This window comes from Pinus tabuliformis, chromosome 4_1, assembly GCF_031772625.1.
Source record: "Pinus tabuliformis cultivar Carrire ecotype Pingquan chromosome 4_1, CPIR1, whole genome shotgun sequence".
NCBI classification, from domain to species: Eukaryota; Viridiplantae; Streptophyta; class Pinopsida; order Pinales; family Pinaceae; genus Pinus; species Pinus tabuliformis.
This window is the reverse complement of record NC_142303.1, coordinates 61,199,010-61,211,200: the sequence shown is the minus strand read 5'-3', so window position 1 is coordinate 61,211,200 and position 12,191 is coordinate 61,199,010.

Sequence of the window (12,191 nt, the reverse complement as noted above, 5' to 3'; positions counted from 1 at the left end):
AGATATGGGATCTTCGTGAAAAATAAAGTTTATGGTAAATCTCCATTAGAGAATCAGTGGAAAAGGGCGAAGGGAGTCTTGAGGGTTTAACTGGAGGGCCTGATAGATTGACTTAGAGGTTATGTAGAAAAGAGTTTCATTATTCTGAGGAGTAACAACTCTTTGACTGGGAAGATATTGGGATCCACACCAAGTGACAAATTCTGAAAAATGATAATTCTGAGGGAAACAAAACTGGGGTAGTAAGGATTCCCAGAAGGAAAATTCGTCACTAGAATCTTCATATTTCTAAAACGCCAAATTGTGAAGTTCATACAATTCGAATTCACAATTGGTTTCCACAATTTTGAAATGCTTGTCAATAAGGGGGCAATTCATATAAATTAATCACATGTGGTAATAAAGGATTATCTATAGACACTTTGAATTTTCCTTTATGGCTAGCCATTTGGGAAAAATAAAATTACTGAAGACAATTGGATAATTACCCGGAAATAGCGATGATTGAAGGCTACACTTCATTAGAATTTTCTTGCAGTGTCATGCTAGAAGTTCTAGTTGCATGCAAAAATGGAGAAAGGATCTATTTTAGAGAAGATAACAGCTTTTAATAAGGTGTTCGTAATGAATTTTAGTTGGGCCAACCATTATTGGCACATAATTTTTAATGCTTTTGAACGTTGGCGGGAGAATTAAATGGTGTAACGATCACCTGCTAGATTTAGTGGAAGGAATGGTCATGACTAATCGTAGCGGGAAATTGGTGGAAATAAAAAATGATGGGAAAAGTGGCGGAAGGTGATGAGCGGTTTGCACGGGGGGCGGTTGGTGGCAGTTTATGGTTTTGAGTGGAGGGTTTCCGCAATTCATAAGAGTTGGTCATGTATTAAAAGTGGAGTGGAGGGGAACCACTTTGCATACCCCCCTCCCCTTCATTAACTTTCGGGAATGCAGGGGGTCCCACAATGCGTCGAAGGCTGTCGATCTCGATGCGCCCAATCATGTATGTCAAACTCTGCAAGAAATTTAATTCTTTGGCGAGCAATGAAACAAATCGATTTTATTAAAAATAAAATTGTTTATTTGAAATGTTGAATATAATATAAATAAAAGAGTGTCATTTAAACATGCTCGCTGATTCTAGGGACATAATATTTTATTTTTTCATTCCTTTTTTTCCCTTTTTATTTTTATCTCTTTCTTTTGATTTATTTTTTATTTTTTATTTCTTTTTCTCATTTTTATTTCTCTTTATTTTTCATTATTTTTCCTTTTTAAGAATGAAAGGAAAATTACAAACTATTACAAGGGTAAAAATAAGTTACAATAGGTGGAAACATTGGCACTGGACTCTGCATCAATAATCTACTTCCTTTTTTCATTCCCCTTGTCATTTTTTGACTAAGATTCAGAAAATGCATCTGATACGAAAGCCTTCAGATCGACACTCACTTGTGTTGTGAGTGGGGCTCTTATGGAACTCACTATTGGCATTATGATGCATGTGTTGTACTTGATGGCAACCCACTTGTAGCAGAACAACTCACTTGTATATGGTAATTAGATGAATCTACAGAAGAGATATCAAATGTGATAGAATGCATGGCAGTTGTGTTTACAGATGTGACAAAATGCAAGGCAGTTCAAAGGAATCAGTACATAAGTAATGTACAATGGAAACTCTCTCAGATGACAGTTCACAGTGCAACAAGTTAACAACAAAGAATTACAGATCATACTACAAAGAATGAAGAAAGAGAGGTATACACAGGTTCACCTTGTCCAAGCTATGTATACACACAAGTTTACTGAAAAAAATGAGCATATACATACACACGCACTTTCACAGAAGGAAAAGTGCGTATATCTTGGAAATTTTTTTTTTGGTCCAAGGTATTTGACCCAACATAATTGGTCCGAGGTATTTGGTCCAAGGTATTGGTCCTAAGTAGTTTTGGTCCATGGTATTGAGAAAGGCATAAAACTATATAAGGAGGCGAATATCGTTAGGCCAAGTGAGCAAGTATTTTGAATATCTTATGAGGTGTTGGATCATATATGCAGGTTAATGAACTTATGATGGTTTGCTTGATCTGATCTAAGGAGGCACCTATATGGTTGATGAAGGTTGATGAGCCGGGATCATAAAGGCTTAAAAGTATTCTCATTAGGTGGTTTGGTCTTCAACAGTCTAGATCTGAATACTGACACATGTTTTATTCTATAAATGTGATGATCTGGGTATGACTAAAGTCTGGAATAGTTGTGATGTTTTAAGATAGTATTTACAAATCTGTACGCAGGTTTTCTTTAGTAAAAGAGCGTATACATGCTGGTTCAGCATATCAAAGTAGTGTATACATCATAAATTTGAATTTGCAAATCTATACGCTAGTTCCCTTTGGTAAAAGTGTGTATGCACGTTGGTTTGACACATGGAAGTAGCATATACCTTATAAAGTATGATGTTTAAAGTTTTAGTTGTCTCTGTTTGCTGTTGCAGAGTTCTGGGTTTTGCTTTGTGTTCTGGTGATTGTATTCTGGTGACAGTGTTCTGAATGATCAGATTGATTGATTGTGATTTGCTTCAGTGATGATGGGTTGTCAAGTGATTGATTGATTTAGTTGTGGTTGATTTAGAAAGTGATGATTGGGTTTCAGTGATTGGTTGATGCAGATGTATTTGATGGTTGTATTGTAGTTATGATTTTCTAAGTTTCAATGTTGTTGATGGGTCTAGTATGAAAATTGGATGAAACGTGGCCTTCATATTGTGGTGTTGTGTTCCAAGAGTATCCAGTCTAAGAATTAATGAAACGTGGTCCCTGGAGGAAGAAATAAGGTCGTAGCCTTCTGTAGGTCGGCACCTAAGTACTAGTAAACATATCAGCTAATACAAGAGCTTAGGGGGTTGTAGCTCCCTTCCAGTAGTAGCTAGAGAATGAGAGAAGTTTGTAGCCTTCTGTAGGTGGGTTCCTGTGTACTGGTATGAGTCTGCACTAGTACAAGATTGTAAACAGATTTTCTTATTATTAAAAGAAGACAAAGACGATAGCAGCAGGTGGTTTTTACCCACATTGGGTTTCCACCTTATATCTTGGTGTTCATGTGTGTTTCTTATGTGTGATTCTTTATTCTACTTTTACTGCACTCTGATATACTGGTTAAATTTTAATACATGATAAAATGTTTAAATCAAAATCTCTCTGCATATACGCTAGTTGCTTTAAGTACGTTCGCATGTACATGCTAGTTCACTTAGCTGAAGTAGCATATATACATCTTTTTGGGAAATAAAAATATTGATCTGATAATATTGATTCACCCCCCCTCTTAATATTATTTCCAACAATCGGTATCAAAGTAGGTCCTTCAGAAGAAGCTTGATCACTTGAAGGGAGATCCATCATCATGAGTGATCAAGAAAGTGTGGGATCCATCAGACCGCCAATCTTTGATGGGAGCAATTTTGTTTATTGGAAAATAATAACCACAACCTATCTACAATCGCTTGGAATGGATGTCTGGGAAATTTTGGAAGGAGGATATACATTTCCAACAGCAATTCCTACAGATACGACAGGTAAAAAGCAATATGAAACCAATGCCAGAGCTATCAATACTCTATTGGGAAGTTTGTCACAATCAGAGTTTGTCAAAGTCATGCAGCTCAAATCAGCCAAAAAGATATGGGACAAAATCATTCTGAGTTACGAAGGAGACTCTCAGGTAAAACGTGCTAAACTTCAAATTCTTAGAATTCAGTATGAAACTCTTAAGATGCACAAGGATGACAATATAGCTAGTTAATTCTTACGTATAGATGAGGTTGTTAATTGTATGAAAAATCTGGGTGAAGAAATAAAGGAAGTTACGTTAGTTGAGAAAGTTTTGAGATCCTTGTCTACTAAATTTGAATCAGAAGTATCTGCCATAGAAGAAAAACAGGATCTGTAGACTATCACTATGACACAACTTCACAGAATCTTAACTTCCTTTGAGATGAGAAAAGGAGGACCATCAGATATGAGAGAAGTCACATTTAAAGCTTCAGCAAAATGAAAGGAAGAACACAATGAATCAGGACATATTTTAGAAGAAGAAGATGAGGTAAACTTTGTCAAGAAGCTTCAACAGGGTTCTAGAAGATTTAGAGGTAAGCTACCCTTCAAATGCTTTGCCTGTGGTAGAGTCGGTCATTATGCTACCAAATGTCCACATAAAGATAAATATGAAAAAGGGAAGGAATATGCAAAATGGAATAGAAAATAAGTTGTAAATAAAAAGAGTTACTATACTCATGAAGATAGCGATGGTTTATCAAAGAGTGATGAAGATGAAAATAGTAATGACTATAGACTTCTAATGGATTATGATGATGATAATTTTTGGGATGCTTTAGAAGAGGATGACCTTCATGAAGAAATATCTAAACTCAAAATATTTTTAGAAGAAAAGAATATGATTATAGATACCTTGACATACCAACTTGCTGAAAAAGAAAAACACAATGAAAAACTAGACTGTGAAATTGTGGGTCTAAGAAAGGATCTTGAGAAAACGAAATCTCTCAATCTTAGATTTGCTAAAGGATCAAAAACCTTAAATGAAATTATCAAAGTGCAGTGTTCTCCTCTGATAAAGACAGGTCTTGGATATACTGAAGAAGCATCTCAACCACGAAAGCCATCAACCTCCACTAAAGCTATCTTGATGCAACAAAAACTAGTGAACAGTTTGACAATCGTCAGCAAAGGCATAACGCAGATCACCATGTAAATCAGACTCAATTTATGCCAAGGATAAATAGAAGCCACAACCACCTCAGGTAAATCATACTCAATTTGCTCCAAAGATGAATATCAATAGAAACTACAATCACCAGGTCAATAGATTCAATAGTTGCAGGAACTTCTTTGATGGTGAATGCTTTTCATGTCGTAACTTTGGACACAAAGTTCCTCAATGTGTTTCTTACAAAACCATTATGACTAGAGAAGCATCAAATCAAAGGAATGTAACAGGGGTCAAGAAAAGTTCCTATAATAACTTTTCTCTTCTTGAAAATGAAATAGAATGCTCAATCTGTAACAACTTTGGTCATGAAGAATCTGAATGTAGGAGAAAATTTTGGCAAACATCTCAAAAGGAGAAAACTCCGTTAAATCCCAAGATATGGAGAAGGAAAGAATCTCAAACAGAAAGATGTGGTATAGCATTGTATGCAGAAGGACAAGAAAATCAGTGGTACATCGACAGTGGATGCTCAAAACACATGACAAGTGACAAAGAAAAACTTCACTCATATAATGCCTTAGAAAAGGAAAAGAATGTCTCATTTGGAAATGACACTCCTACTGCCATAAAAGGTAAAGGGTCTGTTTTCTTGAAAGAAAAGGTTAAAGCTAGAAATGTTACATATGTAGACGGTTTAAAGCATAACCTATTGAGTGTCAGTTAAATGTGTGATAAAGGAAATGAAGTGGTGTTTCGATCAAATGAATGTGTTGTTCGTGAGCTTGATATAGGGGAGACCATGATCAAAGGTACAAGAAATCCAAACAACTTATACATACTCAAGGGATGACAACAACAATGCTATCTAAGAAAAAATGATGAAAACTGGTTGTGGCATAGAAGGTTGGGACATCTAAGCTTTTCTCAAATAAGAAAAGCATGCAGATTCAAGGTTGTTCGTGATCTTCCAGATATCAACATCCCTGAAAATACAATATGAAAACCATTTCAAATTGGTAAGAAAACTAGAGCTCACTTCATTGAAAAAGAAGGGTCAGCTAGTAAGCCTCTTAAACTTGTCCACACTGATTTATGTGGACCATCAAGGAAAAAGTCACCTTGTGGAGAAGAATACTTTATTTTGTTCATTGATGATTTTTCTAGAATGTGTTGGATAGGTCTTCTAAAGCATAAAGATGAAGCATTTGAAAAGTTCCAAGCCTTCAAAGCTTTGGTTGAAAATGAATCAGATCAAAAAATCAAATGCCTTAGATCTGATCGAGGAAGGGAATTTACCTCGGATGAATTCTTTGACTTTTGTGAACAATATGGAATAAAAAGGCAATTCTCCACCGCAAGGACTCCTCAACAAAATGGAGTGGTAGAAAGAATGAACAGAACCGTTCAACAAATGGCTCGAGCTATGCTAGATGAATCTGGAACTCTTGCAACATTCTGGGTGAAGCTACATTCGCTGCCGTAACTATTCTCAACCAAGCAAATGTTCGGGTAAACAGCACTCAAACTCCACGGTATGGTAGGACTCCTACTGTAAAATACTTTAAAGTTTTTGGAAGAAAATGTTATATTAAAAGGACAGATGAAAAACTTGGTAAGTTTGAGCCCAGAGCAGATGAAGGTATTCTTCTTGGTTACTCTTCCCAAAGTAAAGGATATAAATGTTATAATAAAAGACTTGGGAAAATTGTTGAAGGTATTGATGTTGTAGTTGATGAAGCATGCAAAAATCCAAAATGGACGAAAACCGAAGATTATAACAATGAAGAAGATGGGGATTATTTTCCCACGTCAAATCACAATGATATTGAAGAAGAAACCAATGAAGCACTAGAAGAAGATATAACGGTAGAAGAAAAGACTTCATCCAGGTATGTTCAGAAAAATCATCTAGAAACTCAAATTTTAGGGGAAAAAGAGGCAGGTGTACAGATAAGAAGAACTATTACAGTAACCTCAAGCTATCTAGCATTACTATCCTCCACTGAACCTCAAAATGTAAATGAAGCATGCAAAGATGAATGCTGGGTCAAGGCCATGAATGAAGAACTTGAGCAAATTGAAAAGAATAATACTTGGGAATTATTTCCTAGACTTCATGATAAAAATATTTTAGGAACTAAATGGATATTCAAAAACAAGCTGAATGAAAATGGAAAGTCATTATAAACAAGGCTAGACTTATTTGTAAAGGGTATGTGCAACAAGAAGATATAGATTTTGAAGAAACTTTTGCACCTGTTGCTAGACTTGAAGCCATAAGGATGTTTCTTGCTCTTTCTAGCTTTCAGAAATTCAAAGAATACCAAATGGCTGTAAAATTTGAGTTCCTTAATGGAGATTTAGAAGAAGAAGTTTATATTGAACAACCAGAAGAATTCATTCTTGAAAATGATGCAAAACTTGTATGCATACTAAAAAAGGCTCTCTATGGTTTGAAATAGGCTCCAAGGGCCTGGTATTACCACCTTGACAAATATCTACACCAACAAGGTTTTACAAAAGGATCAGTAGATAGCAATCTATATACAAATATTGAAACTGATAAATTGTTAATTATTCTTGTTTATGTTGATGATATCATTTTTTGATATGAAATTGATCTAAGACAAACGATTAAGGTATTACAGACTCATGTGCATGCATGTGCCTATGTTACTTTATGGAATGGATCGATAATATTGCAAAATACACAAGCACTGAAGCAGTTAGAGAACAACATAATAGGCAAGCATGTAAACACAACAAGTTTAATAAGGAGTTCACCCAATACTCCTGGGCTACGTCTCCCGGTCCAGCCTTCAGTGGTGGCCTCTCTATTATGTTTTCAAAGCAGAGTTTTTACAACAGTGAGCTCAATTTGAGTCTCACCCAGCAGATATAAATTAGTAAGACTATACTTGGATCCCCCAAGTCTCTAGAGTACACAGAATCTCCTTACTAAAACTTGACCTCTATTGGTCATAGTAGTATGAGCCCAATATGAGACTCAATACATGACAGGTATTTACAAAGGAGTTTGCTTGAACCTCTCAAGCCTTCTATGGAGCACACAGACTCTCTGACTCTCTCTATCTCTGTCTGGCTCGATGTTGCCTTTGCTTCTGAGGTCAGCTCGACTTCTTCTCTCTGCTCTCAGCTTTCTACATCTAACTAACTCTCGCTAACTCGCTTTATTCTTTCTCTATCAGTTTGTGGCTTTAAAGCCAATCTGCTTTCTGACTATTCGTTTCCACTTCCAAGCTTTCTGGTTCCCCTGCCTCTATCCATTTGAATTCCTCTATTCTGTGTCATCATCATTGTATAACGCCTCACAGGGACATGGCCACCTATTTCATAACGAACTAAGTGTTAGTTCTCTTGGATGTCTTTGAAATGACCGTTTTTACGTTAACTCCAAGAATGCCTGCGAACATGCTCCTCTACCAACGCATCGTCTACGTCGGACTTCAAATCTTATACAACTCTGCCTGTTTACCCCATTGAATCTGGTCATCCATCGGATTGCATCTCTACTGTTGATTTGGAGACTCCAGATCCTATGATCATCGTTCATATTGGGTGGGTAAGTAACACGATGTTTACCTATCCGATGTGAGCGGTTTTCTCTCTCTTCTGCCAGATGCGTGTCACTCACTGTGTGGCATCGAGTAGGACTTGGTTGAAACCACTTACCAACTCGAACCCTTCCGATATCCTACTGGTTTTGTGGGACCTCGCCTCTAATAGAATCGGTGCGATATCCATTGTGTTTTATAACCTTTCGGGTTTGGGTCGCTCAGAGCTTTTCCTTCTCTCAGGGGTTTTCCTAGCGATTTGCGATTAGCAACTTGTTGCTAATCGCATATCAGAAACCACCCCCATTTCTCAAAAAGACCTCTTGTTTTGCCAATTCATGACTGCACACATTACCATGGGCCAACAGTTTGCACGCTTGACCGAGGGTCCTTGTTGCTCCGCGTTGTTCACAAATTACAATTGTTTCGAGGATATTTCTGATAAGCTCGTTCTTTGTAAGACTTTGAAACTTTGGCATGAATTTTACAGAGTTCATGAAAACTTAGAGAGTGTTTTAGGATCCAATTCGGATCACGACCTTCCCACTGAAAAATCTTTTGGACCACCAAAAGTTGGTTTTTAAGCATCAATCAAGTGAGGGTATAGATTCCTCGCTTGCCCAATTTCTATCCATTTTGCACTGCTTGGTTTTGAACCTTTGAGCCCAATCCTAAGGTACTCAACATCCCCTTTGCAAGTAGTTCTCACCTTCTTGTCCAGAACTGTATCTTCCTGCAACTCATTGAGATACTCAAGTAATAGATCATCAATAGAAGGCCACTGACTCTACTCTTCGGGATCTTCAATCAATGAAGGTTCAAATAGTCTCAAGCTATCTGCATTAACAACTGAGTAGATGTGCATGTAAGCTGGTAAATCAAGGCGAAAAGCATTCTCACTGATTTTCTTAAGTATCTTGAAAGGTCCATACCTTATTGGCTTCAACTTCTTACCTTCACCTTGTATTCTGTCTTTGCTGATATATAGCCAAACTTGATCACCAACTTGGAAACTATGCTCAATCCAATGCTTATCATGCCTTGCCTTGTACTTGGCTTGGCTCTTTTCCAGCTGTTCTTGTACTACCTGGTGAATCTCTTGGATTTGTTCAATGAACTTGGTTGCCTTGTCCACATCACTGTGTCCATCAACCACTATGTCTTTACCAAAGACAAAATCTAAGGTAAACCTTGGTATGAAACAAAACAGGTCTCAAAAGGAGATCTCTATGTAGAAGAATGTTTAGCTCGGTTGTAAGCATGCTGTACATAACACAGATGTTCATCCCAAAGCTTGGGATGCTTGCTATAATAGCCTCTAAGCAACTGGATCACTGTCCTGTTGACCACCTCTGTTTGGCCATCTGTTTGCGGATGAAAAGATGTGCTCTTCTTTAGTCTGGTGTCCATCAATTCCCACGGACTCGACCAAAATTTCCAAACAAATCGGTTATCTCGATCGGATACAATGGAAGTGGGTAATCCAAAATGAACCCATACATGCTGAAAGAACAACTTTGTTGTTTGTTCAGCTGTAATCTGTTTCTTACAAGGTATTAAAATACACATTTTGCTGAACCTATCCACAATAACATATAAATAGTCATGACTTTTCTAGATTTAGACAGTCCCCCAACAAAGTCCATGGAAATACTTTCCCAAGGATGAGAAGGAACTGGTAATGGAGTGTATAAGCGTACATTTCTATTACTGGGCTTGCTTTTAGCACACATAGTACACCCTCTTACATATCTAGAAACCATCTCATTCATTTTTGGCCAATAACAAAATCTTTGTAGCTGTGCAACTGTTTTACTTACACCAAAATGACTTGATATTAGAGAAGTGTGTGCTTCTCGAATTATCTTTACTCTTTTGGTTTGAGGAATGCATAACTTTCCCAAATGACACAAGAGTTGGTCCTTAACATGATAATCTAATTCTTCTACTTGTTTGCCATGACTTAAAGTTGCGTATACATCTTTAAAATCTATATCTTGAGCATATTGTTCAATGTACCTTTCATGCAATACTGATTTATGCTTAAGTATAGTAGAAGCATTTATTATTGGTCTAGACAAAATATCTGCAACTTTATTGTGTATGCCCTTTTTATATCTAATGACAAGTTGAAACTGTTGTAGAAAACCCGTCCACCTATAGTGTCTTGATTGCTGCAACTTAGTTTGTGAGTGTAAATATTGAAGTGGTTGATGATCAGTATGTATAATTGTCTCTGTTCCCATTAGATAATGTTTCCACTTTTTCACACTCTGTACTAATGCATACAATTCCTTATCATATGTGGGATAATTAACTACTGCAGAATTAAATGTCTCAGAATGATAACATATGGGTTTACCGTGTTGCATCAACACTGATCCCATGGCATAGTCATTGGCATCCATTTCAATCTCAAATGGTCTTTGAAGTTCGGGCAGTGCTAGTACTGGTGTTGTACCAATCTTTTCTTTTAAGGTGTCGAAGGCTTTCTGTTGTTTTCCTCCCCACTTAAACACCTTGTTTAATCCTGTTTGAGCATGTAAGGGAGCTGCAATAAAGGAAAAGTTAGCAATAAACTTTCTCCAATATTGTGCTGCTCCTAAGAAGCTTCTAATTTATGTAGCAGATTTGGGTTTAGGTTAGTTTACAATGACTGCAACCTTAGAGAGATCTATCTTCAATTCACCACCCCCTACAATATGACCCAAATAATTCAAATATGTTTTTCCAAATTCACATTTTGAGAGCTTAACTGTTATGCTCTTAACCTGCAAAGTAATACCCAAACACAGAATATGCGAAGAAAAGATACCCAGAACACAGAATAGCAATGATTTTATTATTTAGAGAGAAATGTTCACAGGCCTCTTCGAGGGGGCAACCTCCAATAGAGCAGAGCTCGATTACAAAAACAAGACACGATACTCCTCGCAGGGAGTCTCTATCCTTTATATATGACTCATGCATGCAATACCAATGGCCAATACCGTGGGTTTTATTAATACCATCTATCTAATACTACCGCCCATTTGCAACTAATTGTGGTCCCGTCATTAATTGCGGGTTAACCACTTACAAATATTAATATGGGCTTTATTGACTCTTGACTATGACGTGATCCCATGACATAAATAAGGGGGTTAGGGTGGGACCCTAACATGCCCTCCCCCTTAAGACTAGCCTTGTCCTCAAGGCTGAAGCTGCGGAAACTGCTGAAGAATAGTGGCTGGTTCCCAAGTTGCATCTTCCGGAGAGGTGTCTTTCCATTTGACGAGGACCTCCTTAATCATGCGGCCGCGCAGGTGCTTGTCTCGTGTGTCTAGAACCTGTTCAGGTTGAAGCTAGATTGACCCTTCTTCGTCTAATTCAGGTAGACTAGTTTGAACTCGGCAATTGTTCCCAATCACTTTCTTGAGGCACGATACATGGAAAACTGGATGGATTTTTGCCGTAGGTGGCAAAGCCAACTTGTAAGCCACTTCTCCAATGCGCTGAAGTACTTGGTGTCAGGCGGAAAGAGTCGATAGTGCGGACACAACCAACCTCCCTAGGAGCCTAAGACTCTCTAGTGACAAACAAGACAAACAAGAGCAATCCTTCTCTAAACATGCATTTACTATATAAGAAATCAAGTGTTTAGATCCTACCTGTAATCCAACGCTGTTGTAGCAGTCCAGCCTCGCTGATCCGGATGAGCTCCTCCTTCACTTTGAAACCTGCATCCACTAACAATCAAACGATTAAATAGCACTTGATAATCTCATAGAATAAAAAATATTTAACACATATACCAAGGAGTACATGAAATAACTCATAAATAACAAGTTATTGAGAAGAATGGACTCATTTGCATTAATAGGAAACAAAAGGAACAAT